Source organism: Phascolarctos cinereus, unplaced genomic scaffold (genome assembly GCF_003287225.1).
Source record: "Phascolarctos cinereus isolate Bilbo 61053 unplaced genomic scaffold, phaCin_HiC Scaffold_5;HRSCAF=322, whole genome shotgun sequence".
NCBI lineage: Eukaryota > Metazoa > Chordata > Mammalia > Diprotodontia > Phascolarctidae > Phascolarctos > Phascolarctos cinereus.
In genome coordinates, this window is record NW_027555958.1 from 60,220,432 (window position 1) to 60,234,744 (window position 14,313).

The following is a 14,313-nucleotide window of genomic DNA, read 5'->3' on the forward strand; positions in this document are numbered from 1 at the left end:
TCAATAGCATGGCAAAGTAGATGCCAAATTGCAAGGAAATGAAAAATAAGGAAGCCTAGGAATTTGGCAGTTTAAAAAAGTAGACATGTAAGAGGATAGCTTGAGGGGATGGCAGTATGTAGTGAATCTTTTTTTTTAATAGGTTCAACCAGATCTTTTTGTAGATAGCAGGCAAATAGTCAGGAGAGCCTTAGATGATGAAGATAAGAGGGAAGAAATGATTGACAGGAGAGGAGGAGACAAAAAGGAGATAAGCAGAGCTTAGCATTGGAAAGGATAAGAGTCACTTCAGAAGATACCAGAAGAGTTTTAAAATGTGGAACCGGGGAGAAGGTGCTTTCGAGGGCTACAGTATATAGAGAGGTTGTATGGGAATCTTGAAAGAGGATTTAGAACAACTTCAGAAGGAAGGATTTGAACCAATCAGAGAAGACAAAGGATTGCTGAGCAGTAGGAAGAGCACAACTGAGATCAGACAATATGGATTTATAATGGACCACAATTTTGTGATTTCCTTCAGCAACACTCAGCAACTCGGGTGTAGAAGTGGAAAAGGCAGATGATGGAAACAATTCAATTCAATTTGACAAACATTAAGATATATATATATATATTATATATATATATATACATACATATACATGTAAATACACACATATGTGCACACACACACACACATATATATATATGTATATATATACACACATACATAAACACACACATACATACATGGTTGCCAGTCTTTCTCCCAGGGCTGTTTGTAGGAATTTCATATTCATGAAGCCCCAGAAATAGTTATGGGACATATAGAAATGCAGTGAGAGGTTAGGGAGGGGTGTAATAGAGGGTTTCCAGCTGGTGTTTGGGACAGTGTCCAAATGGGGTAATGTCTTCAAATACTTTAGTATGGTTACAGCCCTGCTTCCAGCTTTCGTCTTTTCCCTTCCTCTTGCATCCCTTTCTCCCCTTCTGCCCACTTTACTTCTCTTCTATTACACATGCTTCTCTCAGAGCCAACAATCCAGGCCAGTCCATCAGGAAATGAAATTCAATGTAACTGTTGAATAAATGTTTGAAACCTGAAGTGAACCTATATTTGAAGTTGCCAGCAGATGGTGGTAGCTTTCTTGCTTGTATAGTTTGAACTACCAGGATTACAGTATAGGTCTGACTGAGACGGAAATGAGTAAATGTTACTATTTTTAAAAATTTTTGAAAATAAATTTAACTGTTAAAAACAGATTACATCTAACTCCTGTTAAACCATCAGATGTTTTAAGGAAGGAAGTGGAGCCAAGATAGGACTCAGAATGGTAGAAAACAACTGCCCTCCACAACATTCCTCCAAACAGATCTAGAAAATGCACCAGACCAAGTCCTGAGGAGAAATCCAGAAAAAGTCACAGTGAGTTATTTCTCCAGCCCAGTTCAGCACAAGGAGACAGATATGGAGGTCTATGGATACTGGGTATGGGCTCCGGGCAGGAGCATGCCTGCCAGGTATGAGCATTCTTGTATCCTAGGAGAGTCTGTGCACCAGGGCAAGAGGAGGTCCAAGCCCATACAGGGCACTGCAGCCAGCACAGGTGCAAACTGGAAAATTGGTTGCCCATTACTCAGTTCTAAGTCACAGATCCATGGTGCACTGAGAAGAAAACCTGTACGTTGGGCTGGCATTCCCAGGTAAGGAGGCCTAGGACTGTGTCCCAGCTAAGGAGGAAGTTTAGAAGTCTACCCCGGCAGTGGTGGCTCAGAACCAGGTGCAGAGCAGGGTCTTATTACAGCATCTAGCCTAGCCTGCAGAGAAATAACTGGGTCTAGAATCAATAGCTCTTTTTGAGGTAGCAAAGAATGGGAATCTGAGAGGGGTGCTCATACATTGGAGAACAGATGAACAAGTTATGGTATTTACATGGGATGGAATATTATTGTGTAGAACACATATCAGGGTAACGACGAACCACAGTTCCACAATTCCAATGATGAAACATTCTCTCTACCTCCTGAGAGGTAAAGGATTCAGAATGCTGAATGAGACATATTCCTTTTGGACATGGCCAACCTGGAAATTTATTTTAGTTGACAATACATATCTGTAATGGGTTTTGGTTTTATGTTCTCAATTGGGAAGTGTTGGGATGGGAGGGAGAGAAGGTACATTTTGGCTGATAAAATAAAATTTTTTTGTATTTAAAATGTTTTATTAATTTATTTCGATTTATCAACAATCACTTCCATAAGCTTTTGAGTTTTAAATTTTTCTCACCCTCTCTCCTACCATCTCCCTCTTCAAGACAGCACACAGTCTGATATTGGCTATACATATGCATTCCTATTAAACAGATTTTCACCTTAGTGATATTGTAAGAAAGAATTAGAACCAATAGGAGGAACCACCAGAAAGAGGAAACAAAACAAAACAGAAGAAAAAAAATAGCGAATGGTATGCTTTGATCTGCATTCAAACTCCATAGTTCTTTCTTTGGATGTGGAGAGCATTTTCCATCCTGAGACCTTTGGTGATGTCTTAGATCCTTGCATTGCTGAGAAGGGCTAAGTCTATCAACATTAGTCATCTCACATCATGGCTGTTACTGTGCAAATAAAATATTTTTAAATTAAAAAAAATAATTTTTTAACCTCTAAGGGAAGCAGTGTGTTACAATGGAAAGAGCCCTGAACTTGGAATCAAACCACCTCAGTTCCAGTGCTCTCTTTGCTGACATACTACTGTCATGGCAGTCCACAAATCACTTATCCTCTTTGAACCTCAGTTTCCTTATTTATAAAATGGATACATACATATATGTATGCACATATAAAAATATATACACCTACTTTTCCTCTGTGTGTATATTTCTATATTGATATCAATATATGTATATATATATATATATATTCCTACTTTCTCTACCTACCTCACAGGGTGATTCTTTTTTCTTTTTGCCAGGTAATGGGGTTAAGTGACTTGTCCAGGGTCACACAGCTAGTAAGTGTCAAGTGTCTGAGGCCGGATTTGAACTCAGGTCCTCCTGATGCCAGGGCCAGTGCTCTATTCACTGAGCTATCTAGCTGCCCCTCACAGGGTAATTCTGAGGAAAGAACTTTGTAAATTGCTATGTAAATGAGAATTAAGATGATTACAGTTGCAGTGACCAGGTCGTGCTAGCCTGCCAAAAGATTCCTAATACTTCTCCTAAGTTTCTGTTCAGCAGCTCACCCCTGTCCTTGAGCCCAGGATGCTCTTTGGTTCTGCAATCCAGTTCACCCTTGTCTGGTTTTGTTGTCTCCGTCTCTAGGCCTGAATATTCCTCCTTCTCCACTGGGGCCTCATATCCAGGCTTTGTCCTCCCATACAGCCTTCCCCTCTTCAGATGATCCCCCTGATAGACGACTTTTGTTCGTTAGCAGTAGATTCTCTGCCCTTGCTAGCATGCTGTGGCCAGGCAGTCCTCTGGCCTCAGCTGGCCTCCGTGAGACTTGCAGGCTCACAGAGATCCCCTAAACAGGAATTCACACCTCAGGTTTTTGAAGCATCTTTGAGCTGGCCAATTTTGTCACTTTACAATGGCACAGCCCACTTGATACTAAACAAGTTAAGGCCATTAGCAAAGTTATTTTGTTGGGTTTTTTTCCCCAGTCACAACAATGTCCATTAATTTTCTCCAGTCATTTGCTATCCTTCCCTTTCAGATCTGAGCTGCTAGATGGTGTAGTAGATAGAGCACTGAGCCTGGAATCAGGAGGACCTGAGTTCAGATCTGGCCTCAGACACTTACTAGCTGTGTGACCCTGGGTAAGTCACTTAATCCCGCTTGCCTAGTTCCTCATCTGTAAAATGAGTTGGAGAAGGAAATGGCAAAACTACCCCAGTATCCTGGCCAAGAAAACCCCAAATGGGGTCACAGAGAGTCGGACTCAACAACAACTACCTTTCAGATCGAGTGAAGAGATGCTTCCAGTTTTCACAAGGTTGTCACCCAGCATAGACTTTACCTGTGCATCCTTACTCAATCCCACTTTCCCTAGTCCTCTTCGTGATTCAACAGGCCAAATGTGTTGGCTCCATTATCCATAATAGACATGGAAATGTTGGCAGCCCTTTTCCATTTTTCATCTAGATGTTCTCTGTCCTTCCAGTTCTATCCTTAAATGCCCCTGTTTTAGTGGGTCTTTTTCATCCAGCATTGCTTCTTTATGTTTTAAGAGGCTACTCCTTCAAAATCTTCCTCTATTCTCTGCTGTAATCAGTCAAGAAGCATTTATTAAGTGCCTGTTCTGTGCCAGATGCTGCTAGGCCTTAGAGTTACAAAGAGAAAAATGAAACAATACCTGCCCTCAAAGAGCTTACATTCTATGGGGAAAACAAGGTGTATCCAAAATAAAAATGTACTAGTGACACTAAGGTTTTTCAATGGTCCCACATAGCAAGTTGATCAGTTTTTGATGCTGACAGGCATAATCTGGCAGGAATTTGGGATGGGTAGGTGGAGAATAATGTCCTTGCCTTCTTAATTTACCTTTGTTCTGGCTCAAATTCATTTGAATACCAAGAAGACCCAGAGAGGACCTTGAGAATAGCTAATCCTAAATCAGTTATTAATTGAAAAAAAATCTTACCATGAGGATGCCCTGCATGCCTTTTGTTAGACAGGTATAGTGACTATGAGACAAGAGCTGTTAGCCAGCTCTCTAAAAACTCCGTTCTGCTCCTGTTAGGGAGAGTTTCTAACCCTAACCCTATCAGGCTTCAACTGAGATTTGGGTGGCTGTTAAAAAAAAAAAACCAACAAAAAACGAGACCAGAAACTATTATTGGGGAGTAATAATCAGCAAAACCTACCCATGCAGCAGCCATGACAGCAGCTCTTAGGACTACCCAGAAGTCAGGGAGGATACTAAAGACAAAACCACAGTGACATTGTGGGTTCTGCAGCATTAGACATGTAAGTTGCCCTGCTGTATATGTGCTCTGACCACGCATATTCCCCACTTGTGTGTCCTCAGATGTGAGCCTTTGTTAGTTCATTTTCCCTATTGATGATGGATATTTGTTGGAGACTGTGTTTACAGGAGGAATGTTTTATTGTAATTTTGTTACTCTTTTTAATTACTATATTAATTACTGTACTGTAATGTTGAATGCTATTTCAGCAAATGCCTTTGCTTTTAATTTATTTAATAATCACAATGGTGGGTTGTGAGTAGATGTGGACCCGGAGTACCTTCAGATGGTGGGGTGGGGTTTTCACTTTCAGAGTGCTCGAGGCAATACAAGTTCAAGGTAATTGCAGGGAGAGGGGCAGTGATCTGTTACTCTGTTTCTGATTCTCATTAATAGGGTAGAACTAAGTGCTGAAGTGGAAATGATGGAAATCTTTTGTGTGTGTGTGTGTGTGTGTGTGTGTGTGTGTGGCAATTGGGGGTTAAGTGACTTGCCCAGGGTCACACAGCTAGTAAGTGTCAAGTGTTTGGTTTGAGACCAAATTTGAACTCAGGTCCTCCTGACTCCAAGGCCGGTGCTCTATCCACTGTACCACCTAGCTGCCCCAAATGATGGGAATCTTGAGGGCAACTGACCACTCCATTTTAGAGTTTGTGATAGAAGAGAGGAAATCAATCTGGGCATAGTCTCATATGTACCCTCTAGATTTTGGGGAAGCAGATTTCAGAGGGTTCAGAGGAAAGACAGGTAGGAGCCTATGAACTAAAAATGCTTCATGGGAATTCAGCCCAAGAGGGATGAGAGACGTCAAGAATGAATCTTGAAGACATAAAGGGAAATAATTCCAACAAACAGGAAAAAGGGAATTTACATCGAGACAATGTGGATGCACAGGGGATTCACCAATCAATTTATATTTTAAAAAGAAACATCAGTCAGACAATAAGTGTTTAAGGGCCTGCTATGTGCTGTGTCTTCAGTTGGAGACTTATCTTTTCAGTAAAATGGGAATACTTGCATTACTTACCTTGTCACCTAAGGGAAAAGCTATTTTTGAAAGAAAGCATAAATAAAGGCCCTTAAGGAACTCATCAAACTCTAGGTTGATGCAAGCTTTTTATCTAATTTCTTTTGTTAACACCAGTTTCAATAGCCTCTCCCACAGACACTGTAGCTAGTGTTACTGTAGTTTTAAGATGCAATGGAATATTGGATAGTAATGGTTTAACTGCCATTCTGGAGAGAACGAGGTGATAGCTGAAGAGATAGAGGGAAAGACTAAGAATTTATTTCCTCAGACAATTGGGTTTAACCTTTACCTTACAAGGAAGCATGAAGAGAATTCTTGAGAAAAGCCTTTAAGTGGTATCCTGAGAGAAGTGAACGATGGAATTGTGTTTCCAGAATTGAGAAGTCAGAAGCAGTTATCATTGTTAAAAGTGACTTTGGCAGTGGTCTTTCTCACAATTGCCATATTATAAATAATTGTCTTTGTTTTACTGTTTATTACACTTAATAGTATAGCCAGATGTTTTAGGTAACAGGTAGAGGAAGATAATCATCTCACTTTGGATATTCATGAATATATATTCTAAGCCTTTATTATAACAGACTAGGTAGGTGGCACAGTGTTGGACCTTGAGTCAGGAAGACCTGAGTTCAAATTCTGCCTCAGACACTTACCAGCTATGTGACTAAAGGTAAGTCACTTAACCTGTCTATCTCGATTTCCTCATCTGTAAAGTGGGGATAAGAATAGTATCTAATTCCTAGAGCTGTTGTGAGGATAAAATCAGATAATATAAAGCCCTTTGCATACCTATGTGAATGCTAGCTATCATCATCATTATAATACTTTTTGCCCCCTAGTATTTTTTTCTCTCCACTTCCCAGTGCTTCCCCTGATCACTGACACAACTAAGGATCATAAGCTCTATCCTTCAATAGAGTTTTTAGTTAGAAGGGTGGAGACCATGGCTTCTCTAATTTTTGTCTTTTTAACAAGCACCCAGTTTAGTGCACAAAGTGGCCAATTAAATATTAGCTTTAGTGGAACTAAACTTGGTAAAAGCCATATAACAGAAGATAAAACAGTAATCCTATTCCTTATTCAATCTCTTTTCTTCTAGAATAGATAAAATACAAAGCATTACCTTCTCTTGCAACATAAATGGCCACAAAGGAATTCACACAGTACTTTGCAATTGGTACTTTTCATCACATTCATTTTTCTGCCACTCTTCTTTGGGGATCCACTGCTGGTCTTAGTCTCAAGGCTAACAGATTATTGAAGAATTATACTTCTCCTTTTCCTTTCAAAGCCACATGACTTTTCTCTGTGACAGCGGTGGTGTGCCTAGATCTCCAATGGCACCATCATCATTTCTGCAATGGGCAGAGGCTGAGAAATTTACAGTCTAATCTTAAAAGGTGTAGTTCCCATCTATAATTGTCCTGCCTGCCTTTTGTTTTCTGTGATGTTTTAATGTAGCTTTTATTGTTACAGAAGTCACAAAAAAGTATATTCAGGCTTTGTAACTGAGAAATGAGAGCCTATATGTGCTAGGTGTTGTGGGTGACATGAAAGCTAACAGTAGACATGATCTCATCCCCTAGAGGGTTTATAATACCATGTAGGAGACAAAATTAACACAATAAAACAACTAGAGGACACTTTATTGCTAAAATGAGTGGGTTTTTTTGATAAGTGCAATAGGAATTCAGAGAAGTGAAAAAGCAATAGTTTTTATAAAAAGTTTTATGGAAGAAGTGGGATGAGTTTTGATGAGGCCCTTTGAAGGATAAATAGGCTTTTTTGGGGTATGGTAGAGGAGGATGAGACATGCCATACAAGAGAAACAAAATAAGAAAAGGAAGGAGAGCTTCATTATTCCATTGCATATCAGAGTATACTGAAGAGACAAGCTTGTGTAGAATGGAGGGTTAGGGAATAGAAGGAAATAAACATCAGGCAGGTGTAGCCATAATAAAGAAGTTTTTCACTGTTTTTTTTTTATTGATGATAGAAATAACACATGAGAGAAAAATAAAAATAACACATGAGAAAAAAATAAAAATTAACAATGGCCTTCAATCCCACATGGTCTTCTTCTGCAATGATGGTGGGAGATGTGGGAAATGGGACAGAAGGTGCTAAAAATCACATTATTTTTAGACTTTAACATTAGCTATATTTTTAATCTAAGTGTGAGATCATTGTACAATGACCAACAAGTGGGCTCGTTACTGTGGGAACTAAATCATGTCAATCTTGAAAGTACTGAATAAGTGAAACCCGGACAATGTAAAAAAAAAAGTAACAGCTAAACCGAACAACGTTTTATAGATCCTGCTTAAAGAAAAGATAAAGGAATTTTCTTTTGGTCTTTGCCTTTCCTCTCTCCCCAGCAGTTAGCACACTGCTTAGCCCACAGTAAGTGCTTTAGTAGATACTTTTTGTCTTGACTTGATGGAATCAGTTTGTGTAACACAAAAGAACAAAAAAGATTTCAGGCAACAAATCTGGGGATTAACATAGGCCAAAGGACAACCATAGACGATAACTGCAGCCCACATGCCAACATGTGCCAGCATCTGCTGCAGAGGATGAAGAGGTAGAAAATTCTATAGATTCAATAATACCCTTCTAATTAAATGAATATAATACTTGTTGATACTCTGATCTTTTGGTGTCATTTCCCTTTACATTTGTAAATCTGTAAATCTAGTAAGTGGCAGCTAGCTGGCACAGTGGATAGAGCACTGGCCTTGGAGTCAGGAGGCCCCATGTTCAAATTTGGCCTCAGACACTAACTAGCTATACAACCCTGGGCAAGTCACTTACTCTATTTACCTAGTTCCTTATCTGTAAAACGAGCTGGAGAAAGAAATGGCAAACCACTCTAGTATCTTTGCCAAGAAAACCCAAAATGGAGTCACAAAGAGCTGGACACAACCGAAAAATAATTGAACAAACCTGAGAAGCATGTCATTTATACCTTTATATACAACCCTGATAAAAATGTTAACAGCACAAGGCTAAGCATAAGTCTGCAGCTGGAGACCTCCTAAACTCCAAGTTGGGCCAGCTTAGACTCCACCTGGTGCTAATCAGTACCTTTCCATCTTTACATCAGAAAAGCATAGGAGGCTTTATCGAAGGCACTGCAAAAATCTAAGTAAACTCTTTTGTCCTCCTAATCTGCCGGTTTAGGACAATGGTCAAAAAGAGAACAAAGTCTACCTGGAATGACTTGTTCTTGAGGATACAAAAAGGATGGTTTCTTATAGTCACTTCTTTTCTAAATGTTCAGTACAATAATTCATTCCAGAACTTTCCCAGGACTAGAAACCAACCTTATTTGAGACCCTATTCCCTTCCTTTTGGGGGAAGAAATCAAGACATTGTTTCCCACCCTATGCCTGCTGGCATTTTTCCTATCTTCCATGAATGCTCAGACATCACAGCACTCAATGGCACTGGGTTCCTGCGGGTCGCCTGGACCAGGTGATTTGAATTCTGGTCCAAAGGTCATTTTCCATGGCAGACCAACCAATCAATCAACCAACAAAATGATAAGAATAAAAGAAGCCTGAGAAAGGAGTAAATGACATCCGAATGGCATTGCTCAGCAGCTGTGAAAGCCCAGGACCATTACATGTACTGAGTAAAACCAGCATGATTTTGTGACCTTCTCTAGGGATGGAAAAGGAATGTGAAACTTGCAGAGTCAGTCAGTAACCATTTATTAGGCACCCCCCCCCCCCATATGCCTAGCCCTGTGCTAAACACTAAGGCTAAAAGAAAGGCAAAAGACAGTCCTGCACTTGAGAAGCTCACAGTCTAATGGGTATTGGGGGTTCTGAGGGATAAGGATTATTGGCTAATTGATGGTTAAAAGTAAGAGGGGCCATTATTTAAAAATAGACCTTAAATTTAATTTCTGATGTAGTCAGCCATCTTGAAAAAAGTTACTGACAGAACTTTAAAATGGGCATATATTCTGAAATTTAAACATTTTTTTAAAACAAGCTTGGTGTGAGTAGGAGCTCGAGAAATAACTAATGCCCGAGGTCTCTGGTTCACAGAACTATTATTTTTATTTCTATAAATATATTTACACTTACAAATAAGAAAGTGAATATAGTAAAAAAAAATACATTGTAGTTTTGCAAGATAACAAGAGCTATTAGCTGACACATCACTATCATTACTGTATTCAGACTGAGGGAAAACCCTGAGGAAAATTTTAGGGGAGAAGCGGGGAAGAGCCTGAGGAGGCTGTGGAGGCACTTGCATAGACTCTGATACCAGAGGTTTGGATAAATCTTAACAAAGGAGGATCATTTCTCGGAACAGGATGGAAAAAATGGTTGAGGAAACAAACAAACACACAAAAAAACACTTTGTAGAATTTGGAGCTAGAAGGGACAGAAAAAGAGAAGAAAAAAAATCTGAGGAATTAAGAGTAACTTTCAGTTGCTAGAAGGGTAAGGCAGGAAGCCTATACCCAAGAACAGAAAAAAAGAAGATGGAATAGTTGAGTTTAGGCAGAAGGAAAATCAGAAAAAGATTTTGGAGTTTGCTCAGGAAAATACTTAGAAAGTGAGGATTTGGTGGTGGTTATCTTTATTTTTAAATTAACCAAAATCCTTATCTCTAGCATTTGTCATTTTTTTTTTTTTTGGTTAGCTCTGCTAATCTGATGGGTATTCAGTGTTACCTGAGAGTTGTTTTAATTACATTTCTTTAATTAACAATTTGGAACATTTTTTTTTTTGGTGAGGCAGTTGGGGTTTAGTGACTTGCCCACAGTCACACAGCTAGTGAGTATTATGTGTCTGAGGCTGGATTTGAACTCAGGTCCTCCTGATGCCAGGGCTGGTGCTCTATCCACTGCACCACCTAGCTGCCCCAACTTGGAGCATTTTTAAAAACATGACTATCAAGAGCTTGGATTTCTTCCTCTCAAGCAAAAGAAATTCCTACATTGACCATACTAAAAAAAAAAAGTCTCAATCTGTACTGAGTCTATCATCTCTTTGGGAGGAATTGGATAGCCTGTTTCACTGTGAGTTCTCTGGAATCCTGGTTGGTGACTGCATTGATGAAAGAGGTCTTAAGTATTTCAAAGATGTTGTTTTTTTCAATATTGTTATTGTGTAAATTGTTCTCCTGGTTCTACTCATTGTGCTCTGCATGTGTTCATGTAAGTCTTACCAGGTTTTTTGAAACTATCCCCTTTATCATTTCTTAACAGCACAATAGTATTCCCTCACATTCACATATAACATGTTTAGCCATTCCCCAACTGACAGGATTCACTTCAATTTCCAGTTCTTTTCCACCCCAAAAAGAACTGGTATAAATACTTTTCTACATATGGGTCTTACTCCTCTGTTTGATCTTTGAGGTGAGGTCTAGTAGTAATATTGCTGGGTCACAAGGTATGGTACAGTTTAATAACTTCTGAGGCATACACAGTTCCAATTGCTTTCCAGAATAGCTGGACCACTTCACAGCTATATACCTGTTTTCCCAGAGCTGCTCTAGCATTTGGCCTTTTTTTTTCTTCCTGTTTGTCAAGTTTGTCAGTATGAGGACTGTTACTTACAGTTGTTTTAATTTGCATTTCTGTAATTATTAATGATTTGGGGCATTTTTTCATATGGTTATTGATAGCCTGGATTTCTTCCTCTGAAAACTGCCTGTTCATATCCTTTGACCATTTATTAATCGAAGAATAGCTCATATTCTTATAAATTTGAATCAGTTCCTTGTATGTCTTAGAAATGAGTGCTTTACACTTCTAGGGCTGTATCCAAAGAGATCATAAAAATGGGAAAATGACTCACATGTACAAAAATATTTAAAGCAGCTCTTTCTGTGTTGGCAAAGAATTGGAAATTGAGGGGATGCCCATCAATTGGGGAATGGCTGAACAAGTTTTGGTGTATGAATGTAACGGAATAGTATTGTGCTATAAGAAATGATGAGGAAGTAGACTTCAGGAAAACCTGGAAAGACTGGTATGGACTGATGCTGAGTGAAATGAGCAGAACCAGGAGAATGTGGTACACAGTAACAGCCATGTTGTGCAATGACTAACTTTGAGAGACTTAGCTCTTCTCAGCAATGCAAGGATCTAAGACATCTCCAAAGGCCTCATGATAGAAAATGGTATCCACACCCAGAGAAAGAACTATGGAGTTTGAATGCAGATGGAAGCATACTGTTGCGGTGTAAGAGGTTGAGAGGTTATGACCCCTCAAAGACCGGAGTACAGGATGGGTCATCTGGAATGAATTCACAGATTCAAGCATTCTTCAAGGTGGCAAAGATTTATTGTTACGCTGTTCAGTGGGCAAGGATTCTTAAGGATTCCTGCGAAAGACAAAGAATGCAGCTAGGGTTTATATGGAAAAGAGCATGGGAAAGTAATGCCAGGGACACTGAGGAGGTAATCCAAAGGTGCAGGTGTCTTTGGGGCCTATGGATGGGAAAGTACAGGGAGTATACCGGACAGGGAGGGAGATGACAGAGGTATGGATCTTTGGAGTCTGGCAGGAGGAAGAGTCCTTGGGCTGGGCAAGGCACCCCTCTCCCTCTGTCTTGATGAGAGAATGCTCTGCAACAAAGTAAAGCTTTCTCACAAGACAGGAACTTACTAAGGAATTGGGAGGCTTCCAGAGACATCATCTGAGGGCTGGGGCCTGAGCAGCCCAGCTCTGTGTAGCTGTACCAGGGAGAGAGATAAGGGTCGTGCTGAGGCCCATGCATGAATAACTGCTAGGCACAGTGTCCTTGGGCTGGGGAATGGTTGTTAGAGACAGTGTTTCTGAGACTAGGGAGAAATTGGGGTACAAGTACAAGCACCCAAGCACAAGCACCAAAGCACCCCATCAATACTATTTGCTCTTTTTTCCCCCCCTTCTGTTTTGTTTCTTCTTTCTTGTGGTTTCTCCTATTGGTTCTAATTCTTCCTTACAACATGACTAATGTGAAAAGAAAAAAAAGAAATGAGTACTTTATCGGAGCACACAGCAAAGATACACACACACACACACAGAGTGTACCTGCTTCTCTTCTAAAAGGTTATTTCTTTTACTGTTTTCAAACAGCTTTAACTTCATTTACATTACCGCTATAGTCAGAGATTCACAAAAGGCTTCAACTAAGCAAGACCTTAGAGATAACATAGGCCCTTAACTCTGGTTTTCGAGGTGAAGAAACTGTGGCACCCCCCAGCTTCACACAACTAGTTTCTCTTTGGCGTTTTCTCCTTCCTACCAGTCCTTTTTCAGCCTTTCTTGCACACGTACAACCACCACCCCAAGTCAGGCTCTTTGTGAAAGGCTACTGAAGCCCCCTCTTGCTTGCTCTCTTTAGAATATGCATTACAAAATATCAAGAGGTGAAAAGGCACTGAAATACTAGGAGGTGGGGGTCTTCCATCCTGGATAAAAAAGAACTACAGTTAAAAAAAAAAGAAGCATCTGTGCACTTCACTCTCTTTCCAAACTCATTAAGGAAAATCCAGCACTTTAAAGAACTGCTCAAAGTGCTGCCGCAGGTGAGGCTGACAAATAGCATCCCAGGCAGCCTTAGGTGATTTGAATAATAGAATACACAATGGGTCTCTCCTTAGCCCCAAGACCTTAAGTAGGTAATTCTAAAGTGGGGAAATAGGAGCAGGTGGCTTTCCTAATGGGTGTAATTAAGGTTGTTTTGGGTAATCTATTTACTATTTGCCTAAAATGGGGTTAGTGCCACAGACCTCCTGCTGGACCAGCAGTTCTAAATATCCAAAATGATCACTACTTAGGGGGGCGGGCAGGGGGAGGACCCTAAACCTTTCTCAGTAATTTGAGGTGCAGGCTGTATGTGCGCTCTGTAGAAGAGTGTTTTGAAATGAAAGTCCAGAATGTACAATTTGCAGACCTTCTCCCACTTTTTTGGGGTTTATTCTGTGAAAAGGAACTTGGAGTTGCCTTAGGCAAGCCGCTTCATTTCCTTCCTTTGTAAAATGAAGTAGTGAGAGTAGACAGCCTCCAAGGTTCCTTCCAGAGATAACACTGCAGGAGAGAAAACTGATACTGTTTTAGTTCATTAATATCTCATTATTTTAAAGGGAAATCTGAGAAGATAAGATAGTGCCTTGAGATAGCTTTAGTTATTTTTAAGATTAGAATAGTGATACTTTTCTTACTGACACTTAGTAGGAAAGCTTTTTTGAGCATGCTTTGACTTCTTCCCATTTGTGTAGAGTCTAAAAACTGGACAGAGCAATTACTATGGAAAAAGTATTTTATGGGCTATGAAATATGATTTGTTTCCTCAGAACTTAAAAACTGGAATTATAGTGCAG